Source organism: Eurypyga helias, unplaced genomic scaffold (genome assembly GCF_000690775.1).
Source record: "Eurypyga helias isolate BGI_N326 unplaced genomic scaffold, ASM69077v1 scaffold8042, whole genome shotgun sequence".
NCBI classification, from domain to species: Eukaryota; Metazoa; Chordata; class Aves; order Eurypygiformes; family Eurypygidae; genus Eurypyga; species Eurypyga helias.
The window spans coordinates 47,054-58,311 of NW_010236534.1; positions in this window are offsets into that span (position 1 = coordinate 47,054).

Genomic DNA, 11,258 nt, shown 5'->3' on the forward strand with positions numbered 1-11,258 from the left:
GGGAGAAGTACTGAGGAGAAGGGCAGAAAAGGGTATTCCTGCTCAGATTTCAGCAGTGCAACAAAATGATACTTCTACATTCAAGATGGGTGTATCCATAAAAAGTTGGTGTGCAGGAAATCTAGAACCCCAGCCTTCCCTGATCTCGGGCAGAAAGATGCCACTTCAAGATGTCAATGAAAACTTCATCTTATTACATGTAAAGTAACTGCAGACAATAAGCATTTGCTGTTTTGCAGTTTCTTGAGGTTTTGTCAGCCTATTGTAATTTAAGAACCTGATAACGCTGCCTACCCTTTAAGCTTGTGGATATTTGCCATATTTTGTCCAGGTAGAGCAGACACGCACAGTGAATGTATTTTGCTTCTTTCTCTCAACTGGGCTGTAACTTCAAAAGTAAGGGGGCGTATTGGGAAAGAAAGGAATTTGAGCCCCAAATTAATTTGTAACAGGATGTCAAAAATATATTTGTAAATGGTTTCTTGCAAAGAAGAAAATATAGAGAGTATATGTGGGTGTTTTTTAAGGAGTTGCATCTCCTACAGAGCAACAATGACACCGATAGGCTTTGGAGTTTCCCTTCTTACATTAGATAACTAAATTACAAATAAAAATGTTTGCAAAAAAACACACCTTCAACTTATTTATAAAAACATTTGAAACTATTTGTAGTTGTGACCAAACCACTGCTGGCTGCTGAGCCCTCCAACAGCTATCGGGGCAACACCAATATCCTTTTTGGCATTGGTGTTGCTTTCCTACCCTTCCCTTGGTGACCGAGACCTGGGAGGGAAGGGGATGCAGTCAGCTCCCTGAGGAGACAGAGCCAGCCCTGGCATCCCCCGTTCAGGAACTGCCACGCTTTCCTGAGGCTGGCAGCAAGCAAACGCCCAAGTGCTGTGCGTGTTTGCCACCGCTGTCAGTGGCTCAGGGCTAGGCCAAACAGGGTTTGGAGTCAGATGCAGGAGGAGTTACAGCCATCTCCATGGGAAACCATGCTAGAGAGGGAACAGCATTGAGTCTTTCATCCCCAAAGGCCAGCCCAATCCTAACGAGGAATACCAAACACATTTGCTTTCCAGTGCTCCTTATGCAGGCCAATTTGTCAATGCCCTTGCTTACAAGCAGTCATTTGTATGTGCACAGGCGGCGATGCCTCCATATGGCCGGTGGTCCCTCAGGAAGACAGACTTGTCTGCACAGTTTCCGATGGCATTGTGAGGGCACAGAAAGGATTTTAAGTACAGCCTAGAGGAATACTATCACCCTACCGAGACCTCACATCCCTGCTGGTGCCAGGAACTGAGCACAAAATGCTGCGTTTCCCCCCAAAAGTATCCTGACGTCTCAAATGCTGAGAGCAAAGGCTGGATTCTTGGCTTTTTAGCTCAGGTGCATGTGGGGCCTCCAGCTGCTGTGGGAGGAACAAAGGACAAGGGAGGGTGAGCGATCAGGGTCCAGGCTTTTGCCTTACTCTGTTAAACTGATACTTTTATACCACTGACATATCTCCAGACCTGATTTTAAGTTACTTTCCTACAGAGTGAGCTAACTTAATAGATAATTAATGTGGGAGAATGTAGATTCGTTCATTTGTTATTTTTTGAAGCCCTTGGTCTCTGAAAAGCATTTTTGTATTTGACTGCTGATTCTGAGAAAATGAAAAGGATAATAGAAGTATTGGGCATATTTAATGAACTCTACACTAATTTACACCAGGAAGAACATAAATTTGAGACATTGCTAAGAAAAACACTATTCTCATCTGCCTCATAATACTTAGTTTTCCTTTAAAATATTTTGGGTGAAATTCTGTATTATCACACCCAGAGTGAGCCTGGAAAAGGACCAGGAATTTTTAAACGGCTGTAATAAAATGTGATAGTTTTCTTGGATGGGAAATATTAGACAGATGGAAGGAATCCTACTAATGCCCAACAATGCATCAAGCAATGTAATTACATGCTGAAGCCAGGATCCAGTTACTAATGTTTTGCAAGGCATAAAGGTATATGGAATCAACTATTTTTACAGCTGTCATAAAATTGCTTTCTTTGTAATATTCCCTTACCTTTCTTAAAATGCTCTGCGCATTACAGTAAGTAAAAGTTCTAGGAACAAGCAAAGATTAATCAGAAATTACAACAGGGCGAAGTCTGTTTTAAACCCACAATAGAACAGATAGCATTATATCAGTGTGGCGCGGTAGTTACAGAAATCCCCTGACCTAATTCAGTAAACTGTGCTTGCCAACTTGGAAACAAGGTCTTAGAAGTTTAGGGTTAATACAGGCCCATCTTAAAAGCTAGAGGCAGTCTTTTTCTAATAAATCAACATAATGCCAGCAGAAATCCCACGGTTATCTCTGTAAACACATATCACTCAGCCCTGTGAGGCTGGTGCATCCCTGGCTTTGTAGGAAAGCGTAGGTCTTCCAGACTGCCCACGCTGGCCCAGGTTTCCTCAGGCAATAGCCTCAATTTGTTTTTTACATCTGTGTACTGCATATACCTAAAACCAGAGATGTATGCGCCTATCTATGTGTAATTCCCTCTATCTGCACAGTTTGTACAGAAATAACTGCCGTTTTCCACAACTGGGTGAACTGTGGTACTCTACTTGGCTGAGGAACTGAAGCCTGCAGTTGGGCACCGCTATCAAAGACCGCGTGGGTCTCGCTGACACATGGCAATCCCAAACCAAGTCAGCCATTTAGAGCAAGAATGTGCTTTGGGAATAATACTTGATGCACACAGCCAGGAAAATTGGAACCAGATTCAGAACTCTTGTGCTGGAAAATTAGCTGCGATTATGGAAAAAATACTCTTATAGGCTACATTGTTGACTCCAGATTACAGATATGGATTTGCTGTGCACAAACGCCCGCGCTGTGATTGCTCAGTTATGAAAATGAACTGCCTAACTGGCATTTTAACTAGCTGTACCTCCATATGCAAATAAGCTTATTACAGCTGCATTTGTTTTGCAAAGTGTATTGAATTATAATTATTCTATTTTTCTCGTCCTTTTATATACCATATATACATGAATAACTTTCAAAGAATATACTCTCTTGCAGTTCTCTTTTGCTTACCACTTTAATTTTATTGATTCACTTAGCAAAAAGATCTGCTTCAGATATGAGGAAGCCAAGAAAGAGATTAGAAGCAAAGGCTCAACACTATTGCACATGGTAGCATTATTTTCTGGAAGATTTCACATTCTTCTCAATAGCTTTTCCATTAATTTCAGTCTCACTGCAGCTAAGTTATAAACTGGTACATGGCAGAGTCACAGTTACCATATATTTAAAGTATATAACAATTCATTATGTAAATATAACAAATCATTATATCCCAAATATACCACTAGCTTTTTAAATGTATTGTAGCCTTCCCACATGCTGCTGTTCTAATTCAGTTCATAGTGCTGTAACTGACACTGTCTAATGACTATTGCTAAGGAGGTCATGGAACTTGCTCAGGTAGATTTTTCTTGGCCATGTTAATGAAAAACTAAGTTCAGAGGCGAACAAGAGTCATCCCTAACTTTATTATTTTAAATGTATTCTAGTTGGCATTATCTTCCAGGTTATTTACACAACAGTCTCCCAATTCATGTTTTGCCTACTTGTACTGCTAGAGTTCTTGTTTTCAGCAAGTTAAAAGATACAATTCACAGGATTATTCTAGATGCTGCAATACTGAAAAGAAGTATCTGAATCGTTCAGGTTTCTCCTTGCACTGAACTCTAGCAATATTTTTATTAAATAACTCTCTAATTGAATCCATGCAGCATTTGTTCCCTTTGAAACAAAGGGAAGATGGCAGCTAATTGCATGCTTCATTCCAGGATGGAAGTGATTAGATAATTATACACTTTCAGTAGCAGAATCTTCTAGAGGAATTGTTTCTGGGGGGGCACTTTATCTGTTGTCCTTTTCAGAGATTTTGCTTAGTAAAAATATGTCCTTGGGCTTTTCTTTAACAGGCTGACTGAATATTGCTATTGGAAAGCGGTGTTCCACACGTACCAAGGAGAAATTAAATATAAACAACAACACTAGGAAAAAATTATGGAAAAAGATTGCACATGATGATAAACAGGTAGGACTTTTGCATATACAGCACAAAGCGCACCCCGCACGAATGAAAATGCCAAACAGAGCAATTTCTATGGTCCTTCAGGCATATTCATCACAGATTTTTTGGATCTAGAATTAGCTTGGATAGTAACAAAAATCAGAGGTTTTAAGTTGATTTCACTTACAGAGATTAAAGCAAAAAAAGATAAAACGAATAGCAAACATTGCTGAAATTGAAGTTTGGATATCAACATTGTCATTCTTGCAAACTTTTCCAGTGCTATAAATCTTCCCATATTATGCTCTTTTTTTTTTCTTTTTCTTTTTCAGTGGCTTGATGAAAGGTAGCAGTACTTTACAGATATTATAAATTGTGTAAAATAATTGCCAGCCTTGGGAATTCTCCTCTCTTTGAATGACATTTAAAATCTATGAAATTTAATTAAAAATACATATATCATAATTGCTGTGCCTAATTTTCCTCAACAACTGAACCATCTCGTTTTCCTTTTTTCCTACGCGTTGGCTTTCAGCTGGCTGACATGAACTATTATGTCTATGTCAAAAGTAGACGGTGCAATGTCAAAGCTTTTTTTCCCTGCTAACCCAAGTCACAACCAATTTAGCATAGTACAAATGGGAGTTCATTAGCCCTAACACAGAACACTGAAAGCATTAAGCTACTGACCAGAAGTCTCTTCAGAGATATTCAACCTGTGTAATCCTGAAGATAGCTGTAGTTTGAGGCTTTTAAACATGTTTCCTAGCAGATCAAAAACCCCTCTTGAAGTGTGTTTACGGATGGGGTTTTTTTCAGCTGGTACTCATAACAATGTAGATTTGTTTAGAATGCTACAAATAAAATTTTGAAAAAAAAAACGTGTTTTTTGCACAAGCACATATCTCCATTACAAGGATGAGTGTGTTTTGGAGAAAACATGTGATATTAACTCTTTTCTCTTTCCATCCAAGGAATACTGTATGCACAGTAGCAGAAATAGAAACTGGAATGTTGTTGAGCAGCATAGGTAAAGTAAATCTGAAAATTTTGCCTGGATATTACTTTTCACACCTTAAATATCATATCTTATTTTGTTCTGCACCCAGGAACACCAGAACCACTAAATGTAATACATTTGGTTAGACTGCTATGAAATCTCTTGCTGTGTCAGAATCCCTAATAATCCTCACTGATGTAACAAGTCCATGGATGCAAATTAGAAGGATATCACACTGATATCCTTTCCTTCATATTGACTCAGTGAGAATTTGGATATTTGTTCTTACCTTAGCATCTGGACAGGATGACCTTGGTAGCACAGTCTCTGCTGTAGGGCAGCAACATGTCCCCAACTTCATCCTTTCGGGGCTTTACATCTTTGTACCAGCACAGGAGACGGAAGGGAGTCTGCACTGGGACGTGGGAGGCCTGGTTTCTGCTCCTGGGTCTCTTGATGGTTGCTGGGGCAGTCTTAGGTGTCTCATCCTCCCCTACAAACTTTGATTTTCCTCTCTGTAAAACAGGAAACACAATACTGACTTCCTCTGTGGTTTGTGTTGAAATCCACAGATGTAGTTACTGCTACTCTCAGAATCCCTTTAAAGCTGTAATTATTTTCTAATTTAGCTAATTTTAAAGGATTTTTTAAAAATAAGAGAATCTCCTTTTTTTTTTTTTTTTAATAGTCCTTTTAATTTCATATTTTATGAGTTCCTGTAGCTTAAATTGTCAGAGATACTACCTCTCTTTCTTAGCAATCCTTGAAGTGGTAAAGATATCGGTTCAGTATTACAAAGTAACTAATTAGGCCTTTAATTACCATTAAAACTGTTATTTTAAACAGCTATCTACTGAAATGAGAACCTTTTGATCCTATAATAGGGCATGAAGTATCTCACTGTTCAGAATACAAGATCAGGTTACTCTTATATTAAAGAACTCTATTTATATATAAACAATTTCTAACTAAACATTACACAGGGGTTTGTATTATCACAGGCAGTTATTTAAGAAATAATCAAGACTTTTCCCTTCAAAATGAAATTAGAGCCTAGCTATAATCAAAACACTTTCCAACTTTGTTTTTGTTACATTAGTAAAGACTTGCTAAGAAGTCACCTTCAATAAGAACATCTGTAGAATACCTTGTATATATTTAAAAGGAAGGTTGTTTTCCTGAGGAAAAAAGCTCCATGCTTATTTTTTGTTAGCTTAAGGCACCAGCTAGAACATATGACTTCTCTGAGAGATGTCCTAATTAAAAATATCCTCTCAAAACAACTTAACAAGAAGGAGGAGGTCTCCTGCTCTTTAACGAAATACTGCTGTTGCTTGATTGCTTCTTTTTTAAAAAAAAAAAAAAAACCAACAACACAACAAAAACCAATACCAAATGGCTGTCTTAATTACAGTCTGGAGTAGCTTCTCCCCAATTAAAGGTTATTGTCAAACATTCTCTGCAAGGCAATGCAAACTGAAAGGTATAAAAATACATCCTGGAGTCTATGCAGTTAAGACCTGGAGGCAATAGGCCTAGTTTTATGGTGAAGAAAAAACGCATCACTCTCATTAGGAATCGTTGTGCCTACCACTTCCTGCATGGAGCCAGTAATTGCCCAGGAGTCTATACAATTAGCTTAAACACTTTGAATGATAAGGAATCAGAAGCAGAAGGATGTTGCCCTATCACCTTCTGTAGGTCTTAGGCATTCAAGGAACCTCTACATACCTTACACTAGAAAGGACACATGTGTTAGTAATTAAACTGACCATAAAAGAATAATAATGTCATTAGCAACTAGGTTTGCATTGGTAGTGAGATTTGTTTCTCTCTTGGTCAAAAGCTGGTGGTGAGCCACCCAGACACACCTTCAGGGAGGCAGATGCATGCCTTGTTGGTCTGGGGAGGCAGCAGAGCAGATCCGTGCCCTGCGGCCTTGCTGACAAGCATTGTAGGCTGGTGTTTGTGCACAGAGCGTGGCAAGCACGGAAGGACAACCGCCCCTGCCAGAGGGAGCGCGGAGCTGCTGCTTCCTTTGGTGTTGCAGGGCTGACACGTGCCAGCTGCACTCATACTGATCCCATTTTTGCTATATGGCCCATTTTTGGCCGTAAGTCTGAACACATTCAAACCAACAGTTCCTCTCTATGAGGAAGAGGGCCCCAGGTACAATGGTGAAAGGGGATCGAAAAGAGAGGGATCATCCCATGTTCCCTTCTAGTTGCAGCTGTGCTGTGTGCAGAAAATAATTTCTCATTCATCTAGAGAGACCCCCAGGAAGAAGCTTAACCATCTAGCTGAGACTCAGAGGCCTTTGCCTGCAGCACTAGATGTATTTTTAAGGACTCCCATCCACGCAGAGATCTTCTGCGACTGTTTGACGTGTGAAATCCGATCACAGAGTAAGGTGATATGACTTAAGGCAGAGTCCTGGCTCTAAGTAAGAGAGAAAAATTATTGTAGTGCAGTAAATAACAGCACTAGAACTCTGTACAACATAACTTTCAGTCAGATTAAAGCTACCTTAGATTCCAAATTCGTATGATCTTCCATCAGTCACATTAACTGTTTGGAAGGTGGTATTGATGGAGTCTTTAGGACAAAAGACTAACTCCTGATCATGTGTACTGAGATTACTTGATCTCCTTCTGCACTTAGCTCCAAACAGATTACTGTGATTATAAGAATGGATAATCATGTTTAATTCAGAGGAACAAAGACATTATTTTACATTATTATAAATCAAGTCAGCCGAGTTCACTGTAACATTTTCCTAGAAACTGCGATTACCTTTTGATCACCACTGATTTTAAACAGTGGTTCTAATCACACATCAGTCTGAAGTTAACTGCAATGAACCTAGTCTAGACGTACAGTAGTGTAAAGGAAATTTGGTTATATGTGAGGATTACAACACCGATGAGTTTTCTTGGCAATCCGAGATGATGTCCCTATGTACCTTTGTCCTCGGACAAGGCATCAGCCATTATACCCTCTGCCGGTTGGACGTGCCAGGTTCCAGGCTTACCTATTTTTATGGCCTTAAATCTGACTCCCCTCAGCTTGACCAAAGAGAATAGGAAATTCTCAAGAAAATATGGACTAACATATTCTGGGAAAGTACACATGCTACAGTATGTTTATGCTGAGCAGAAGCTCTGAAACTGCACATGAGCAGATAAGATGCCTGTGCTCAGATTTTACATCTATAGGGTCCTTGAAATGATTAAATCAAGAGGAAAATATGCAAGAAATTAGTTTCCTCTCCCATGCTCTTTGGTCCTGTCTCACTTGCTTCTGAAAACTCACCACCGCTTTCCATAAAGCCAAATAGTATCTGTGCCTCTTTACTTCTCTGCAGTGGACGCCAGCCAGGGGAAAGTCAGAGAGCAGAGCCACAAGAGACTGGAATATACATACTTCCCAATGATTTGGGCAAAAAAGCAAGTTAAAAGAAGGCAAAAACCTACAAAGTGGAAAACCTGGCACACTGTAGATTGAAGAAATCCATATGGCAAAAAGACATGAATATTAAAGATGGGTGCAGATTAAACTTTTGGTCTTTGAAGACTCTGGGATTAACATCTGAAAGCTACCCTGACCCAGAAATCTAGAGAGGAGGAAACTGTGTAAGATCAGCTAAAAAATTCTGACTGCTCATCTTAAGCTCTACATTTTTATGCCAGTCGTCTACTCTGTTTTTACTGTAAGTTTCAATTTAAAAACTGAAGTAAGAAAATTACAAAAGAAAATGTTTCAATGATTTCAGACTTTGCAGAGAATTAAACTAGGAGGTCTCTTTGTGCTTTCTGGTGAAGAATTTCCATTTAGGTGAATTGCCACTTCCAAGAGAATCATGTAAACAAAGCAGATCTTCCCTGGGTTTTCCAGGAACTCCAGTGTTTTCTGCAACAAAACCTGTCAGAGAGATGCAGCTTTCCAAGATTTTCTGATAAAATTTGATGAACTATTCAGTTTTACCCAGAGGCATCTTTTTAATTGTCCGCCGAACACCATGTTACGTTAATGTAGTCTGTTGCTAGTCATGTTGCTATAAAATAGACTGGGAAGACAAATGACACTCATCTTTGCTGGTCCAAAATTGCCTCCCCAGGGCAGTTAAAAAGGAGTTTTCTACTTTGGAGGTAATGGCAGAGTGAAGAAAGTTTCTCACAGCTCTGCAGTGGGATTGGTACCGCGTTCTGCAGCCAGCAGCGCAGAAGCGAGGATGGCTTTGTGCTGCGGAGTGTGCCAGTGACTGCACTGGATGCTCACAGAGCTAATGGGGAACAGGTTCAGAAACCAGCTTGCACGACAACAAAGAAATTAATCACAATTTGTTGGCATGAGCCTGAAAACAATTTCTCTGTGGCTGTATTGACTGTAGTTATATTCGGCTCTGAGTCTCATCAGCATTTATAGCTCTCAAAATACTGTAATATAAACATTACTTCATTGGGCCAAACTTCCATCAGATTTAAGGTCCATGAAAAGAGAGCGTATTTATCTTTGAAACAGAATCTCAATTAAAGCAGTAGCAATTTGCCAGAGCAGTTGCTGATGCCACGTGGCTAAGAAAGGCTGCAAAGCCAGTGGAGCAAAACCAGTGTAAAAACGGGAGGGAGTGAAGACTCAGGGGTTTGCTCTGTAATCATGTCTCGGGATTGGGATACACCACAAATGTAGCACAACACCACAGCCGGGACTGACTAATGATCACAGTCTGAACATACTTAATCTCTTAAACACAGGCATCTTTTCTCCTTAAACCCAGTTTGAGTACAGAGTGGGCCAAGCAGCATGAAAGGGTAACAGTGAGAAAGCCTGCAATCAGTTTTTCATCTGTCCCTTAGGATGGAAGAGGAACATGTGAGTCATTTTCTTGTACAATGGAGAAGCCTGAATCCCACTGCATCTGGTTAATACCAAGGACTGTCCAAACAGTATTCCATTGTAATTTGTCACAGACTAAAATGTGATCATAAATGTTTCTCAAAGTATTTTTTATTGAGTTTTGGACTCGGCAATAAAATACTGTTCTTTCAGTGGAATTTTGGTTACAGAACTCCTATACTAATGCCTAGTAAAAAAGCAATTTCATCAATAAGTAATAAATGATTGTCATTATTTCTGCACCTATACATGGAACAACTGAAGCACAGTGACAGAGCCATTCACGTGGGCTCAAGTTTACTGTGGTTTTTATGTCTTTTCAGACTTACGTTCCGGGTCTTTTTTACACTAATGTTTCATAAGCTGCTATTGCAGCAATAAAAACAAAGCTAGGGAAAACATCCAGGAGTTAAGCCTGCATTATTACAAATGATACTGCATCGTCCTGTCTGACTTCCATGCAGTCTGGTGTGAGGAAAGGGGCTTGGGTTTTGCTTGGTTTTTCTTATTTTGTTTTGTTTGTTTGTTTTTTAAACCAATATGGAGAGCCTTGATACGTGAAGTAGCTTTCCTTTTTAGTCAGCCTGTTCCATGTTCGTCAAAATCCTTCCCCCTCTGCCAGGCGATGACTGGTTGTAGTAAGAGTGAGCTAAGCAGTATTCAATCATGCTCCGTTTGGATTGCTTTAAAGCAAACTGATTCTCACTTTACAGTAAACCTGACTCTGAACAGGTATTTGGGGATTGAAGTGGTGTGTAAATTGAGCAGATACGTTGTTCTGGTTTCTCCTAAACAACCTAATGATAGAGCAGAAGTTCTGCCAAAAAGCTGCTTCCTACCTAGGTAACTACCTAACTCACAAAGAAAGCAGAGATGGGCACCATCCTCATCACAGCACACACCTCCCGCTGGAAAGCAATTTTACTTGGGAACCACAAAATGCGGGTGAAACCGAGACAAAAAGACCCAGTACAAAGCCTACGTGAGATGGAGGCAATAGGTCTTCACTTGACATCAGGCCACTAGGGTCTGGACGAGGCTGACCAGGTAGGGCCTCTCCAGGCCCCCTGTGCTGCTCCACCATCCTGAGATCAACACAGCCAGGTCTCACTGCTGCCCCTCGGTCACATGGATGGAGCTGGGCAGATGTGACGGGGCGTGTTGGCCCAGGCAAGGAGCCACTCCAACAGGTCTGCACCGCCTCAAAGGCCAGCTTGGGGGCCCGGCCCGGCAGTAGGTCCATCCAGCTGCAGGTGGGCCGTTTCTCTGCTTTCAGGAAA